This window comes from Corvus hawaiiensis, chromosome 10 (assembly GCF_020740725.1).
Source record: "Corvus hawaiiensis isolate bCorHaw1 chromosome 10, bCorHaw1.pri.cur, whole genome shotgun sequence".
Lineage (NCBI taxonomy): Eukaryota > Metazoa > Chordata > Aves > Passeriformes > Corvidae > Corvus > Corvus hawaiiensis.
In genome coordinates, this window is record NC_063222.1 from 9802225 (window position 1) to 9819723 (window position 17499).

Here is a 17499-nt window from a genome sequence, read left to right on the forward strand (position 1 = left end):
AAGTCTGTATTAAAAGCTTCTTCATTTTAACACGGCATTCTCCCTCAGAGACTTTCTGCAATGGTTCATTAATCAAGAAAAGCTTCATTAATCAAGATATAGTCTGAATTTTAGAAAACATATTTAAATTAAATACTCAGTCCTGACAGAATGTATTTTCTAATGTATTTAGCTAGAACCGTGTGAAACTCTCAGTCAAGAAGTCATCTGATCTTCATTCAGCCTTCTAACAGGATGTCTAACTTTGATTTTTATGTTCTTTTGGTGTGAGACAGATTTAAAATGTTTTTATTTGTAAATGATTTTTTTTTTTTTTAATATAAAACTCCCGTATGTACTGATTGGAGAATTTTTTCTTTGAAATTCTGCTGTCTGAATTCCACAAGAAAATAACCAGGAAGCCCTGTGATGTGATATTGTAACCAGACTCTCACTTAACTACTCATTTGTCTTTTAACTTGGTCGTGGGAATAGTAATTTACTAACCTAATTCAATGCATTTGTTGCCTTTAGAGATCAATGCTGCTCCAAGCAAAGTCAATAACAAAACTTAATTGATTTTCCTGGGACCAGGTCAGCCCCTTTACACAAGTGAGACCTTATAGCATCATAATTTTTCTGGACAATTGCTGAAATATTAACCTATGTTTTTGTCCTAGCACAGACCCTGATACCCTGTGTAAAAGGAAGTTTGGAAGGCAGCTGACTTCTCCAAAGAGCTGTGGCAGGTCAAAAACACAGCCAGGATTTCCAATCTACTGAACCACAGAGCATAGGGGGGGTCCACTCTGAACATGTGGCATGAAGAGGTAGATTATCAATATGTTATTAATATACTTGATAATTATTCCTTTCCACTACTTAAATGACTATTTTTTCTTTCCCAGGCATAGATAAAGACTCAAGTTTTTGGAAGAAATCAAATCTGTTATAAACCAAGTATTTTTGGGAGGCAGTGTAATTTAGTACAAGAACCACCACCCTTTTTGCCAAGAAGTAGGAATTATTGTACTGTCTGTGTTGTTGAACGCACTGTACATCCAGGGTCTTGCTGGACTCAATATGATAAAGAAATGAGGGTTTTTTTAAGGTATCTGTGCCATGACCTCCTGGTATTCAGCTCTAGATCAGTGGTAGGATTTGACAATAGCAACAACTGTTCTAAACCACATCTGTTTTGTCCCTAAAAGCATTTGGGAGCCTTTAATCTTTAGACAGAAGGTCATAGGTAGAGATGCACAGGAGTCAGTAAGGAAACTGCTGGAGGATGCTAGGAAAAATTCAAACAGATGAAGGTACATGGCAGATAGCTTAAGGTAACAGGAGATACCTGTTATCCCAAAGTACAGCACCAAAGATGAAAAGAACTACCAGTAAAACATATTTTCAGATGGTCTCTACCTCTGAGATTGAGGGGAAAATCTGAATGTAGTAATTAAAAACTTTAAACAAAGAATATGCAAAATACAGAGAAATGCAAGTCTGGGAGCTGAGTCAATGGGAATGTAGACAGAATGAGATTTGTCTACTGCCTGGCAGCTTTTCTCTGAACTGCCTCAGCTCTGTTTAGGTGTCTGGGAAATGATTCCTAAGAAATTTTGAGGCTTCAGATCAGGGTCTTACAGAATGAGCAGCAAAACACAACCTCTGCATCTACAAACAAGCCTAGGTTTGATAAGCTATAAAAGCACTGTAGCCCCCAAAGGTCTCTTATGTTGTTTCAGTTTAATCAGGCTATTAAAGGAAGACAAACCTGTTCTTGACATTTTTGAATATGCAGTGTACTGTGTTTTTTTGTGTGAAGCAAGTTCATATCTTCACCCTGTCTTCATCAGTTTTTTGTGTGTGAAGGTAAACTGTTTGAAATTATGCTTTGTTTTATACAAATCAGTTGAGCCCAGTAAAATATTTCTCCTACATACTATTCTAAATACAAAGGCCTTGCTGAAGTACAGCTGAATATTTTGAGAACTAATTTATTAAGAGCAGAACCAGTAATTTTTTTACTGGGGAATCCTACAGCTTTATCACATTGTTCTATGTTAAAGTAATGATGCATCAAGTTCCCCATTAGTTAGTGAGGAAGAAACCCTCAGGGCAATTGAAATAAAACAACTTAATGTATAGAGTACCTGGCAAAAAATTACAAGGCTAGACAAGAAGAATGTGGCTACGCTGGAGGTCTGTAACCACAGTCTCCAGGAGCCCGGAGCCCTGGCCATACCACAGCAGTTCTTTTGGACACTTCTTCCTTGCTGCGGAAAAAGGATTTATAAATTTATATTTGAAAACCTCTGCACAAGACAGCTTTGTCAATGTATTTCAGCATTGGATATTGAAATAAATCATGGAATTCTCAATTAAACTTTGATGTGCAAACCCCTTGTTTCATAATAATTAAAAAAAGAAGTTGTTTATTAAGCAGGTTGCTTGGGAATAAATAAATAAATAAATGTCAGGAGGTATTCTGGAAAGATTTCTCTACATTGAAACCGGCAGATTTTACAAAGCTAGTTATGTACCTGAATATCAAAGTTTGTTCAACAAAAATTTTTGTAAAGACCTTTAATAGGTCTTTCTGTTGGTTTGTATTTGCTCCTCTAAGTAATGGAGGTAAGTTTTCACAAGCCAGATTTTTCACTGTAACGATTAAACTTATTTTTTTGTTGCTGAAAATATATAGATTGCTTTATGTGTGAATCAGAGAACAAGTTCTAGTGAAATTATATAATATCTTTTTCTCAGGTTTTATGCCTAAAACATAATTAGAAAATGTGTCTGCTAATTATGGATTATAATAAATGGAATATTGCTGGAATTTACTTGTGAAATTTCAAATTTGTCAGATTTTTAAAGAGCAAATTTGTGCTGCTAATTGATTATATGAGTTATTTTACTTGTGTCAGTGGGCAAGAGAGAGAAATGGGACATTATATGGAGAAACATAGCACAAGAATACAGATATTTTCTACACTGAAATCATAGAGCAACACATAGAACATAAATAAAAGGAATGAAAGAAAGAGTAAGTTTGAGTACCCTGATGCTTTACATCCTATACAGGTCAAAACTGGGCTCAGGTCTTTTCTGTGAGGTTCCCAAAAATTATGATACTTTGCATGAGGTGGCATTACTGGTGATTTATCTTTTCATTAACACACAGATACCTAGCAGGGTGTGTTTGTCTCCCACATACCCTGCTGGGTATCTGTGTGTTATTCTTCATTGCAATTAAAGTTATGTTTGTAGAGCTGGTATTTCTAGAACTATATATGTTTTATCTATATATAGTATAGAACAACTCTATATGTAGAACTAGCAGATAAGTGCAAAAAACCTGAAGGTTCAATTATTTTTGCTTGCCTTATTCCTTTAACTTCTGAAGACAGAGAAGCTGACTGACTATTGCAAATTACTCAGGAGTGGTAGATTGAAGTGGCAATTACTCTTACACCCTTGACTGGAACTCTCACTCCTGCTCCTTTATGGCAACTTCTTCACGTGTTTCTTTCATTGTTAATTCACAGCATGAAAATTCACATCGAGAAATGTTCTACTGCAGTTTTGGAAGTGCAACATTTCTGTGCTGATACATCAGTTATTTTAATGTTCCTTATTTAATTAAATTATTATTATCAATATTGCTTTCTGTCTGAGGCAACATTAGAGCCTCTATTAACGTATGCATTAATATGCATGCCTGAAATATGCTGTCAGATGTTGCCTAAAGTTATTTACTTCTTAAATCCTAGGGATTGAAGTTCAGGCAATAGTTCTGTCTTAGCAGTAAGCTACAAACTTCTGTCAAGAGTAGTAGAACCCACCTGGGATGATATTCTCCTTCATGGGGTCTGGGGTTGAAATTAAAAATACCACTAAAATCAGAAGGAGCAACAATGTGTGGGTGACAGTATGTTTCAATTCTGCTGTTCTCTCAATGAGATCCTTAATGCCAGTAATGAATTATATGGAGAAAAGTATGGATCAGAAAGTCTCTAAATTCAGGTGTTTGTATGATTGCTGTTATTTCACCAGGATCTGTGGTTTAAATACCAGAACAGTAGCAGATGTCATAGCATCTTTAAATTTTACAACTTTGTTTATAATTTCACTCTGTTAAAGTTTTAATGCTTTGAAGTGCATCATACAAGTGCACGTGGCATAACTATTGCTAGAATCACTTGAAGGGGATTTGAGGAATTCTATTCTTAGCAATTTCCTACAGGCAGCTTTTCAAATTCACTTTATTGACTCCAAACTATTTCAGTTTCTACTTGTATAATTTTACAAGAAATATGACAAATGTAACTGTTTTCCCCATGTTTTATGTCTCTAATGAGGAGCAAAAGGTCAAGGACTTTGGGATGGAGGGGGAAACCAATTACTCTTGCTACTGTGCTTTGGAATACTGCTGGCAACTTGCACTCATTTTCTACCAGCAGGATTACAGGACAGTTAATTTCCTTAGAAAGTTTATGAGGCTCAAAGGATTGGGGTTTGTATTTTTTTTTCAATGCTTGCTATTCTTGCTTGAAAGAGACTGAGAAATATTCCCTCTTTATATATGCATGACATATATCATAAAAAACAAAAGCTTTTTAGAATATCTACAACTTGAAGGTTAGATTATTTTTTAAAGTCATTAGGTGCTCTAAGCTGCAGATAGATGTCTGACTGATTTTCAAAAGCATTTATATGCCTACCTTATCTGAAGAGTTGATATGCCTAGCCTATGAGGTATTTGTTAAAATCCTAATTGACTATCTGCTTCTTAGGCACATTAATTAAAAATCTGGCTCTAAATGTCATTAAGGGCTATGAAGAAAGGCATTCACTGGAAAATAAAAAGTCAGAAGGAAAACCAGGTCAGTGTCATTAGCAAACTCGATCAATTCTTCTCATGTTTGATTTTGCACAGCTGACTTGAAGGCTGGATGCTGAGGGAATCACGGACTGGCTTGGGTTGGAAGGGAACTTTAAAGTCCCCTAGTCCCCTCCCCCGCTATGGGCAGAGACACCTTTCACTAGACCAGGTTGCTCAAAGGCCTGTGATGTAAGAAAAAAGGTGGGTAAGAGCTTTCTTTCCCCATAAAATAACAGATTGAATTTTCCCAGTGCAAGGAGCAAGGTCAGAGGGCAGGGACCTGCTTTTTGAAATATCAGACCTAGCTCCTGTTTAAGTAAAGCTTGTCAGCTCTCACTGTGACATCAGGCAAGGCTGTGCAGTGTGTGAAGGTCACTTGAGCTGTTTCAGTTTGTGACCAGGGATGTAGGGCCAGGTAATCAATGTTTGTGCCCAAACAGCCACATTGTTAAATATCCTAACTGCAGGAAGTCCTCAGACACAGCCCATGGTGCTCCACAGTGTCAAGGGGGGACACAGGGACAAGGACTGGCCAGGACACAGCTGCTCCATGGGTCCCACTGCACAGCACAGGCCAGGCCTCAGTGGGGCTCTTGTCCCACAGGGAGGATTCAGGATCCACTGCTCCTCACCTGATGTCCCACTCAGGTGGAAGTCATGCTTCAGTGACTAGTGAAATGCATCTGTGGGCTTCTGGAACATGCTTTAAACATCTCCTGCTGGCCTCGGAACCTGAGACTAACTCAGAGAGTTTTAAAGATCATTTAGGGAAAAATGTAGTGAAGGATTTTAGCCAGTAGTGAGCACACCTGTTACAGAAAATTGAACCTTCAGCTGGGATCTACTCCATGGGTCATGGTGGAGAAGAGAAAGGTTTGAGACACTTCAATCTTTCTTCCCCTAATGACTAAAGACTGCAGAGATCTGTCTGAGGTCTGCAGCCCTGTAACCTGTACAGCCTGAAAAGGGATATGCCTGATATGCCAGGTGGCCTTTAAAGCACACAGTCCCATCAGACTGGAACAGAGCTGCTTAATGCACTGCTAATTCTTCTCTTCCATTGCTGAGTTCTCTCCTTCTATCACATGTCATCCAAAGTCTATGGCTTGTCTGAAAACTGATACACTTAAATGTCAAAACCATCTGAGGATTTACACAGTCCCTCTGCCCTTTGGCTATTTCTTTCTTATTTTTTTTCCCTCTCACTTGGATCTCTCTGTGCTTAACTAAACTACTACTCATAGTCCTAGGAATAGAAATTGGTGGTCCAGACTTTAATATGCCTGTTGCTTTACATGCTCCCAATTTGAATATGTGATTTATATGAATCTGTTCTAAATATTGTGTTCTGTACTCACCTAACCTTTTTCTAACTTTAACAGAACCAAAAATAATTTAAAGCATTTGAAAACAAGCATTTAGAAAAATCACTAGGTGAATGTGGCTATTTAAGTACCGCACCGACTAATTCAGGCAAGAGTGGTTTCTTTCTGAAATAGCCTAGTACTTTGGGTAGAAATTTTGTCTGCAGGGGAGACCGTTACATGAGATGCATGCTGTGCAAAACTTTAAGCCATGATTGTAAAAAAGCAAACTTTAAGCCATGATTCACTGGCAGAACAGAAAATTGTATCATAGAAGATCTAGAATTTATACATAAAGAAAGAGCTAAGCTCTCTCTGGCTAAAGACTGAGCAGGCATCCCTCTGTGATGTGACTAAGCTCAGTCACCAATGAACTTAATTCCTATGACCAAAACTGCTGCTGATTTACTCTGGTGTAAATGAGCAGAAATTCCAGAGGAAGTCTGGTTGCATTTCAGTGTAATGGAGAGCACAAACCTCTGTAATGGCAACACAATAAGGCAGGGTTTTGACTGCCACTTGACTCCAAATGCTGTTTTACTTGACCTTCAAATAGCACAGCCTCTGCCTAGCAGTGTTTTCATTGCTGCTCCCGAGGTGCATTATTTTAGTTTCTTATTTGATTGCAGAGACCAGGAGATAAATGACCGAATAAATGGTAAATGATTACTTGAGTGGAGTTTAACTAGCAGAGTCTAAGCAATGCAGTGGAGTGATAGGAATGTTTTGGTCAGGTGTTTTCTTGGTTTTATTGCCAGCATGACAGATCAAAGTTTTCCTGCGAATGGGAGTAAGGAGAGAGATGGATGAATTTTGGTCCTTTGTTTGGTCTTGGTTTAATTGAATGGCTTAGGAGGATGCATTGTTTGTTAAGCACAGACCACCATCAAATAAATAAAGACAAATTTCCTGGCAACTGTTTCTGAACATTTTGGGTTTCTGGTTTTGAGGTTTTTTGGGGTTTTCTTTAATATCTCTAAGAACATAAGAACGTAATTCTGGTTTTGGTTTCTGTAGCTAAAGATTTGGAGTAGGGTTGCAGTGGGTTTTGTGTATATAGGAAAAATTCCAGCTTTTCTTTGCAAAACATACTTAATGAGACCCTGAGTAGCAACACTGTGAGAAGAGATGGATGCTATTTCCCTTTTAGCCACAGCTACAGTCTCTAGACTAACCCACAGCAGCAATTGTCTACTTAAGACCCACACAAGAAAGCCTTATTTTGGCCTCACTTTCCCTCTCTGTCCATCAGCAGAGATGACTCCTCTATTAACACTGCATATGGTTTGTCCTCACCTGAGGATATCAAGGAAATTTTGGCTTTCTGGTATGGAAATACATATTTATATGTATGCATGCATATGTATATAAACATGCACACCCATAAATATTGTATTTTCAAAAGGTCTCACAAATACAGTGTTAAATGATGACCATCATGTGTTATGTTGGGCCTTTTCTTGCTCTGTGGTTTGCACAGCCCTTGGCAGAGAGGTGTTCCCAGCTAGGAACTGGGGCTGTGGAAGGTCTGTTTGCCCTCTGATTGGAATGGCCAACTACTTTTGTTCTCTTTCCCAGCTGAAGCAGCCTGTGAGAACACACTGAAGTGCCTGGCAAATTAACTTATAAAATATGAAGGAGTTCAGTGTATTACTATCTTTCACATCCTGCACTTGGCATTACGCTTTGGGTATCTCATTCTGGTGACAGAGGCAGTAAAAAGAGCAGACAATGCAGTACAACAGTCTCTAAATCTGTTGTGTGACATAATGAAAATGGAAAATGGTTCTGTATAAACCTGAGTTATTCTCAGTACAGTCTTTGGATTGCGATTCCTCGATAGGATGACCCAGCGTTCTCCTTTGTCTTAATTTGAACTGGCCACTGACTTGCAGTGTATGAGAATTCCCTGGATAACATCAGTAAGTGATGGATTCCCAGGACCCCTGGCACGTGTTTTCAAGGGATTTGGTTTAATGATAATTGTCTTTGTCCTTTACCAAAATCCAGCCTTGTTTCATGAAAAGAAAAAGAGAAAAGGCTGCCTCTGGAAATGTTGTTCATCTCTGCAGTCATATTGAGAAACAATGCATCTTGCCAGAGTGATGTGTCCAGGCAAGGAATCAAATATTTATTATTTTCTAACCCCTCTCCTTGCAGATAAGAAGCTAAATAATTTTTCAATCAAGTGAGAGTGGAGAATTAAGAAATGAGTGGGGTAACATTGGCTTGATCTAATGTTCACTGGAGACCCTCTTTATTTGCATATTTGGTTTTAGGTTTTCTGACACTCTGTTCTCCCAGCTCTTTGCTAGTGCAGAAACAGCAGTACAGTTCAAATATTTTCTCATTTGAATGTGTAAGCAGCACATGTACTACCTTCTATAATTCTGAAGTTACTGCTTGCGTTTGTGTCTGTTTGAAAATGAGTATGTGAAGCTTAGGAATCAGATAAGTCCCCAAATGGTTTCTCTTTATGTTCCTCCTATTAAATAGCTTTTCTCCGTTTCTTAAATTAAGTGTTTAGTATTTGGACAGTAGATCAAGCTGGCCTTGCTGCCATAATTGTCATCTTAAAAGAACAGGTTTTTTATGAGAGCTCATATTGCTAATAGCAAACTGAATATGCATGGGGAGCTGCCTAGTGTGTTTCATCAGCATTCTCACTTGCCTTTCCTAGAATTATTATGCCAAATTTTTCTTGTCTTTTGTGGTTTTGCCTTGTAAATGTCTTAACAGCTCCAATGCTGTAAATTACAAGTTTAGCAGGTTAGTTGGAGGGAAAGTAGAACCAGTTGAGTAGAAAAGATGGGGATGGAAATGAAGAAAACCAATTTGAGTGGACACAGTGTGTGGCAAAACCTCAATAGGTGAAGGATGTGTTACCCCAGGGAACAGCTTTATGTTACAAGCTGTGCCTTATAATGCATGTCTTTCTATTTTGACAATCCCTGCCTTCAGCCTGATGCTTAATAAAGCACCTAAACCTATATTCTACTCCCTGTTGTGTCTTGCTGCTTAATCATACAGTATCTGTTTGATATTTGATCATATTTTTCTGCAGGAACAGTTTTTAAAATAATTACTCAACATGAGCATGGAATTATTTTAGGGTAGTTTACACTGACAATTTCCTGAGTGACATCTCTGCAGAGGCAGAGTCACAGTGAATTGTCAATTCATTTAAAAAGTTCAGTGAATGGATGGAAGAGTGCTTTCCAAGCACAAGCTTTAGCTCTTCTCTTTAAAAAAGAAGAAAGACATTTCAAGCGGGAAAAAAAGTTAGAGTCAGGATCCTTTTCTGACCCATTATTGTTAGGTATGACAAATGCTAAAAAACAAAGCCCAGGTATCTGAGAAACAGGACATCTGACATCTGTATTCCCTTTTTCTTGGTGCTGTGGTAGCTGTCACAAGGTCCAGAGAAGACTGAGACCATTGTGTGTTCTGTGGCAGAAAAGGATGTTCTCTGCAGATGGAAGACCTTCCCTAAGGCCCAGTGCTTCCATCTTTAGGGCAGGGGTGCTGAGGACTGTGCTCTTTCCTCTGAGCTAGTGCTCATTTTGCCTGCTGCAGCTGTATTGTTTTAATTTCCTTCAATCTCTATTTTCCAGAGTTGAAGCCAAATTTTAAACACTGCTACTAGATCATAATGCCTCTGCTTTTCTTTCAGGTTTCTGGGTTTTTGTTTGTGGTGTTTATTTCTGAAGTTAGGCAAGAATACAAGGAGAGTGATGGTGTCAATACCAAGGTCTGTGCAAGTGAGGCAAACTGCAGTGCTTATGTCTTCTGAAAAAGCCATTGGACACATGGAAATAGTAGGAAAAAAACAATTAGGACAAAGATTCCTGTTGCCTCTAAAAGCACCCCTAACTAATATGAATGTTTCCACTTTAATTTCTGTCCTCCTCAAAATGACAAACACCAAAAGTGTTTTTCCTCCAATTTTTGAGGGCTTTTGCTTTTGAAATAGACAAGTAGAATTTCCCAAGAAATATGTTTCTTGGGATTTTGTAAACGTAAGTTTTTAAACATGTTTTGCCTTACTGCAGCATTCAGTAATGAAAATATTGATCTTATTAACTGTGCTAATTAGAGCTGAACAAAATACCTCCAGCAACAGCTAGTGAATATGCAATGAAATAACAATTCTGAAATTGCTTTGCCAGTGTTTACAGAAGATGAATATTGTCAGGGATAAGTCTGCTATCTGGAACATTGTGAGAAGAGAGCGTGGTAAATATTTGCACACTCTAAATTTTAAATTCATATTTCGGTATAAAAAATTTCCTTTGTAAAATCAAATAATCTATATATCTTTTTTTCAACTAATCTGCTTAATAGGAGAAAGAGAATTAAGCAGGTTTTGCGATGCAAGTTCAAATGAGAGTAATCTCCTGTTGTCAAAGCCTGTGAGCGGTGTATTTACAAACTGTCTGGAGAAGAAGGGAAGCCTCAGATAGTTTGGAAATGCAAAGTGTTGATATTTGTGAAGAAATTACTTGCTCACTTCTGACAAGGACTCTTTGTACAACACCTGATACTAAATGTTGAATATGCCCAGGGTTTATTGGAAATAGGCTTTAATATATATTTAAAAAGTGGGTTTAGTACACAGGAAAAGATGAGTCTATAAAATACTTTGTGAAAGGACTGAAGAAGATTCCTTCTGTTAACAGTGTAAGATTCTACTGAACTTTGAAGTAATGTCATATTTTCTTTTGAGTACCAGTCTCCCAATACATTTGTCTTGTAGAAGGTGACAGAAATGCTAATGCAGGGAGATTCTGGGCTGGTTGCTTTGCGACATGGCCAGCAATGTAAGAGCTGAGGTTTCACTCTGAGCTGTTAAGTATTCTTCTACCCTCTTCTTTTACACCACAGCTCTTATGCTGGTACATGCTCCTGCAATAGAGCAAACAGTTGCCTCTGTTTAATGAGCCTTTTCATTACTAAAGTGCTGCAGCCATTTTAAACAGCATACACAGTACTCATATTAATAATTCATTAGTGTATCAATTACTTATTTTTAGTTCTAATTATTTAGTTAATGTTTCAAAGAGTTTTTCAAATGTAAGTATGTTCCAGGGACTTTCATTGGTACTATGAGTCGCTGAAGTTTTTTTGTTTTGCCTATGTGGAAAAAGAGGGAGTTGTTGAGTTTAGAAACAATCCTAACATATGGGGGCAGAATGAAAGATGTAGAAAATTTATGATACTGTGGTAGCCAAAAGCAAGCAGAGCTAAATCCAAAGTCTGGCATGTGCTCTTTAAAACAAGGCATTTTGCCATGTTTTTGTTGGAGAAGCACTGACTGTTGGGTAACAAGAATGAAACTTCTTAATTAATAACATCAACTCTTGTGAGGTGGTTTTTTGTTTCAGAATAAAGATTAGCTAATCTCTTTATTTTTTTAATTTTTTTTTTTCTGAGTGTTTACTTCCTTGGCCCATGTTATACTGTGGATTTATGTTCCAGTATCTCGGTTCTTCGTGTACTTTCCAATCCTGGTTCTGCAACTCAGAAATGGAATTCATTCATTACGGTTTCATTTTTGGGCATCAATCCCATGAAGTCTCTGGCATATGGGGATGTTGATGGGATGACTCACATGCATAAAATTAAGCTTGTGTTTAACTAATGGTAGGATCAGAGCTTTAGTCACTAGCAGAAATGTATATTTGATTTCCTCCTGGACTTAGCATAGCATATAGGGCAAGATATATTCCCAGTTGGAGATGGAGAGAAGGTGGTGATCAAGGAACAGGGACAAGTCCCTGCCCCTCATGTGTTTGTTTGAACTGACAATTTTTCTTGGAAAATGAGAGGCTTGAACTTCAGGAAGGTTTTTTTCTTAGTATTAGTGGTTATTCTAAAAAGGAAAGCACAAAAATATCACAATAAGGTAGAATGGTTGGCTAAGATAGATCAAATGCTTGTGTTTCCTAGGTAGCTGTCTCTCCCTTATGGGATTCCTCTGAATGTTTAGTGCTGATGCAAACAACAAAAGCCACTATGAGACTCAGCTGTAGAGAGCTTCTGCTTTTGGCATTGGAAATAAAAACTGTCCAAATAACTCCCAGTGCTGACCTCTGGATGCTCCAAATTCTGTATACTTGGATTTTTATGTTCATGCATGCTGTTTTCATTAGTATAATGCTCATTATATGAGCATATGTTTGTTATGTGTGTAAAACCCTGACCTATATCTGAATATATACCTTAGTACTATGCCATGCTTATATCAATGTTCAGCTGCTTAATGGCTGTGCTGAATTTCTTCCCTGTTCTCATGCAATGGTCAGGTGTGGCTTTGTGTAAAACACAGTAAATTGCTGCAGTGCTCTTCTGCCATTCTTTAGCAGAATTTTTTGTCTGTTTTATATCCTGTGTCCCATGTGGTTGTCTTAGCTGGGTGCTGAGCCTGGATATTAACCAGCACAACTCAGAAACTTCCCAGACTCTGTATTGGCCCCCTCTGATTTTATTTTCTGTAAACTCAGATGAGTTTTCTTCCAACTTCTCTATATTTGTGTATTTTTTATGATACTTCCCAAAGACTACACTGAACTTCTTTAAAGAACAAGCACATCATTTGTCCATGAGGGTTTAGGGCTTGAAAGAAGAAGCAGAGGTGGGTAGCAGAAAAAGCAGCATTTTCCAACCTTCCCTTGGAGAGAGCTTCAGAGAACATCGGATAGCTGCATCGGCTGGGAACTCCTGGCTCGCTGCTGATAGTGAGGTTTAGCTTCCAGAAGCTTTTGCTTCTGTCAGCTCTAACAGAGAGCTTCTGCTGGCTGTCTCCTGTTTAGGAACTGCTGCAGCTCTTGCCTCCAGCTGACAGCTGTGCAGGGGAAGTCACGCACTGCTCCACAGGCTGTGGAAGAGCCCAGCTCCAGCCTGTAGCCAGCACAGAGGTCCTGCTTGTAGCAGCACTTGGCAGAGTGGCTGCAGAGTGGCCCAGAAATTCTGCTTAAAACTGTGCAGTGGTAGTGTCAGTGTGCCAAGAGCACCAGCAGAGGGGACTTGGCACATCAGAGGACTGAACCCAGATGGGACTCCCATGAGAGGGTGCTGCCATCCAGGTCCTGAGCTACAGGGGATATCTGATGCATCTCTCTGACTGAGCAACACAAGTTGAAATGAGGTTCCTGTTTGAGATAAGGAAAAAGATTTTTCGCCATGAAGGTTATCAAACACTGGAACATGTAGCCAGAGGGTGGAGATAGTTAAGTCTCGAGTCTCTTGGCTTGAGAAAGCCGTGCATAAACTGGCCTGGGTAGCAGTGCTTTAAATAGTGAGTTGGACTACAGAGGTCCTTCATAACCTAAGTTATTCTGTTGTACACAATGGGCAAGTGGCACAGAGCCTGTGAATATTGGCTTTGGGATTGGCTCAAATGAAAACCTAAAGAATGATGCCTATGTGTGACAAAAAAGAGCTTCAATTACTGATTTCATTAACTCAAAGTGGTGCTTTATGGTTTCTTCTCCCACAACCTAAAGAGGCTTTTGAATTTCTCAGTTTAACACAGAAAATAAAGGTGACTCTCTAATCACTTTTCATGAAATGATCTTGTCAGGTTTGAAGTGATATTGATTTAAAGTTGTAGAGGGAGGGAAAACATTGCAATCCAACTGATGTGGCAGCCTCAATAGACTCAGAGGGATATGATAATAATTATCATTGCCATTAAACACTGATTAGTACTGTTAATTAGTTAAACACTAGACTAAGCCTGTCTTGTTCTGCCGTTGTGTTGTTGATTTATTTATTTATTTATTTAGAGGAACAACGGAAGGTAAATTAATCAGGAAAATTTGATTTGGTCCCTCTCTCAAGAAGAGTGGCTCTTGATCCTATTACTGCTTGTCTCTTTGTATTTTATGAAACCCTGGAAGTTATCTTATAGAATAGCTGGAGAAGATCAGTAGTTCAGCTATGCACAACTATCCTCCTGAGGAATATCCTCACTCTGCTACTCCAGCTCTGCTCTATAACACAATAGTGGCTCTGTGCCTGTGCAGACCAGTGGAGAGTTTGCCTTTGACTTCAGTGGCCGCAGAAACAGGCCCCAAATGTCACAAATGTACTCGCCTGTCTCAGAAACAAGGGAAGTGACAGGTCTAGAATATGATTAAATTCTCTGATTGCTCTGAAGTGATTATTATGGGGATTTTTTCAGTGCACCATGTCAAGAAGCACTCTCAGCAACACAGTCCTCCTGGCTCTTGAAGGGTGAGTTTATAGAAATATTTAATTTCCCCTTCTGGAGATTTGTGCTTCGAAACAGTAGTTGGCAAGAGAGTGTAGTGAGTGACTCATGGTGCCCTGCTCTGCCAGAATTAGGGGAAACTGAAGTGGGTAATGTTGCTCTGTAACTGTGAGAAAGAAATAGGAACTGATTTTTTTGCTTTCAGTGCTACAGTTTGGAGTCCAGAATTTTCAGAATCTCAGGCAAAATACAGAGATTCTTGAATTGGTGTGGGAACCACTCCAAGTAATATCAGACTGGCATGAGGATGAAAATGTGGAAAACTTTTCCTGTGAAAACATGCATGCTAGACCAAAGGCAGGTTACCTGAGGGAGGAAGGCCTTTAGTGACATGCATGAAGTCCATGCTTGAAAGAGTTGTTCAAAACAGACAGGGAAGGTCTGTAATGCCTCTACAAAATAAAGTCCTGTAGCTTTGGCAGTGAGTATCCTTATTCAGTGACTGTCCTTTTCTTCTGAAAAGTGTGTCTTTGCTGGGTAAAGGGTTTGCTGCCTGCTGCCTCTCTGAACCAGGAATATCTCCTGTCTTTTGCAGGTATTCTGTCTCAAATACAGGCCACTGCCATGCAAACACTACTGACCAGAAGTGGAAAAGGCAATGACCGTGTCTGAGATACAGAAGTGGCTGGGTAACTCTAGAAGAGGAAAAAACGTGCACTAATAAGGGGAAAATTGTGTATCTGTGTATAAAGTGTCAAATATGATTTGGTATATAATTTCCAAAGTTTATCTTTTAGGATCTATTTTGAAGTTCTTTTTCCATTTTTAATTACTTACATTTGTTATTGAACTTTTTTTTTTTTCCCTCATTTGTTCTCAAAGTAAACACTTTTTATCTAGTCAAAGTTTTCACTGTCTTTTTCAGGTCACTTGATCCTGAAAAATGCACAGAATCCATCTTCATCATGTTTTTAATTAAATTTTCCATTTATTCAAGTAAGTTTGCTTTTGGCTTTTTTTAAAAATTTGTACGTGTTTTACTGAGTTTCCAGACATGTAGGTACAACTTTCGATTATATCAACTTTTTATTTCACTTAGAAAATCTGTCTTTTTTTTCTACTTTACAATCAGATCTAATAGCAAGTATCTAGCAATACATAATAAAGGTTTGTATAGCACTGAGTAATTAATTAAAAGAACGGGTACATGATGAATCATTTAGCTGTACCTGGACAACTCTATACAGTAACAAACTCTGAGCATCCTGTTTTTTGGTGGGGTGGAGAGACTCCATGAAATCTATTAAAATTTTATGTATCTCTTTTCCAGAATGCAGGTGGGATCTGATCCAAACACTGGAAAGCTGAACTCTTGAGTACCAGCTTCCACTTCTTGTCCTGGACTCAACCGAAGCTTTTCTGGAGAAGAAATCTCTGAACACCATGCTCACTATTTTCACTGGAATGACAAAACATGCTTTCTTTGAATTTTACAATTGGCACAAAAGCACATGTGACAGCAGTTTCACAACACAGTAAGTAGAAATTAAATATAAAATATGCAGGTTTGCCCCTCTGAGTATGCTTGACCTGCCTGTGACACATCCTGTTCAGGGTGGGCTGTACATCACTGGTACCCTTTTTATGGGTGTGGTGTAAGAGGCAAAACACAGTGGAATGTGTGAGTACCTTTTGGGCTGGAACTCTGAAGGAGGATGTGATGAGATGGAGTGTTAGCTCAGTATTGAATGGTCCTGCTTTGATTGCTTTGTGTAATTTTCATTCTAATATTCATAACCCCCCCTCAATTTTGGGGGTGGATGGTGTTAATGTATTTACAGTGTGGTTGGTTTAACAGCATGTCCTGCAACACAATCTGGCTTGCAACAGCAGAAACTGAAACTGGAGAAGGGCATTTCATATCCGGCAGACAAAAGTGGTGATATCCAAGACTTCCTGAGTTCCTGTGCCTTGATTCTGTAACATTTTGTTGATTTGACTGTGAGTTATGACTTGCAAAAGCAAAATAGGTAAGTCTTGTTATGGCAAAATCATTAAGGGATAATTTTCATTCCCACTGAAGCCTTTGACAAATGCCCTCTTGATGCTGGTGGGAACATTAATGATCATTAACATCTAATTTGAAGCATTTAAATTATGAGCAAAGGCCCATCTGGGTATTCTTTAAAGTAAAGTACTTTCAACAATGATCACTCAGTTCCCATTCTGCCCCCACTATCATCAGCTGCAGTAGTAGGAGGGGATTACCTGTCCCCAGGAGCCACGGTCGGGCTCCAGCACCTTTCCCTTGGCCTGGCAGAGCTCAGGGATCTGCAGCCAAGGCAGCCAGAGGTGTCTGTGCTGTCCAATGAGGGCTCTGTGCTGCCTCCCATTCACAGCTGGAAGTGAACACTTGGGACAAAAGCAGTTGGGGATTTTTCTTGTGAGGAAAGAACAGGGACTTTTCCAAGAGAGGTGGCTCCTGCAAATGCTGGCTGTTAGAGTCAGAAATCTGGCTACCTGCTTGGGCTTGCTGATGTACTCGTTCCTTGTTTTTAATCCTGTCATATGCAGTGAATCATTAATGGGTTCAGAGGAGAGATGTAACCTCCATAAATAAAAATAGCACTTCTACTCTCATTTTTATATCAGTACATAAAATAGCCTCACCTTTGTTTGTCCTCTCCTCTTTCTCCATATTTTTATTTCTTTCCTGTAATCCAGTTTCCTTATTTATTGTGTCATGCATCCTGCTCAGAGAAAACTTATCAGGCTTACTAAATATGAAAATGATAATATCTTTTAGGATTTATGTAATTTCTTCTGCTGTAATGGATGACCATATGCAAAACAATGAGAAACATAAGGATATTGAAATCACCCCTCTGTAATGAACAAGTAAATCATGAAGCTTGGAGTTTAAAGGACTCCTTCATAAGTTAGGAGATTAGTTCCTAATATAAATTGGCTGGTCCAAAAAAAACCCAAACCAAACCTCAAAAAAGCAATAAATTAAAAGCAGCCTTTACTGGGAGAGACCTTAAAAGATCTTTTAC

At 38.7% G+C, this 17499-nt stretch overlaps 1 long non-coding RNA gene across 1 annotated transcript in view; it reads left to right on the forward strand.

The window, feature by feature from the left end:
• Positions 1 to 665: 665 nt before the first annotated feature.
• Positions 666 to 17499, forward strand: part of LOC125331050 — a 110692-nt gene continuing 93858 nt past the window's right edge. Inside the window, exons 1-4 of the long non-coding RNA XR_007205839.1 lie at positions 666 to 809; positions 15369 to 15439; positions 15774 to 15978; positions 16302 to 16473. This is a non-coding gene — a long non-coding RNA (uncharacterized LOC125331050). The remainder of the gene's footprint in view (positions 810 to 15368; positions 15440 to 15773; positions 15979 to 16301; positions 16474 to 17499) is intronic.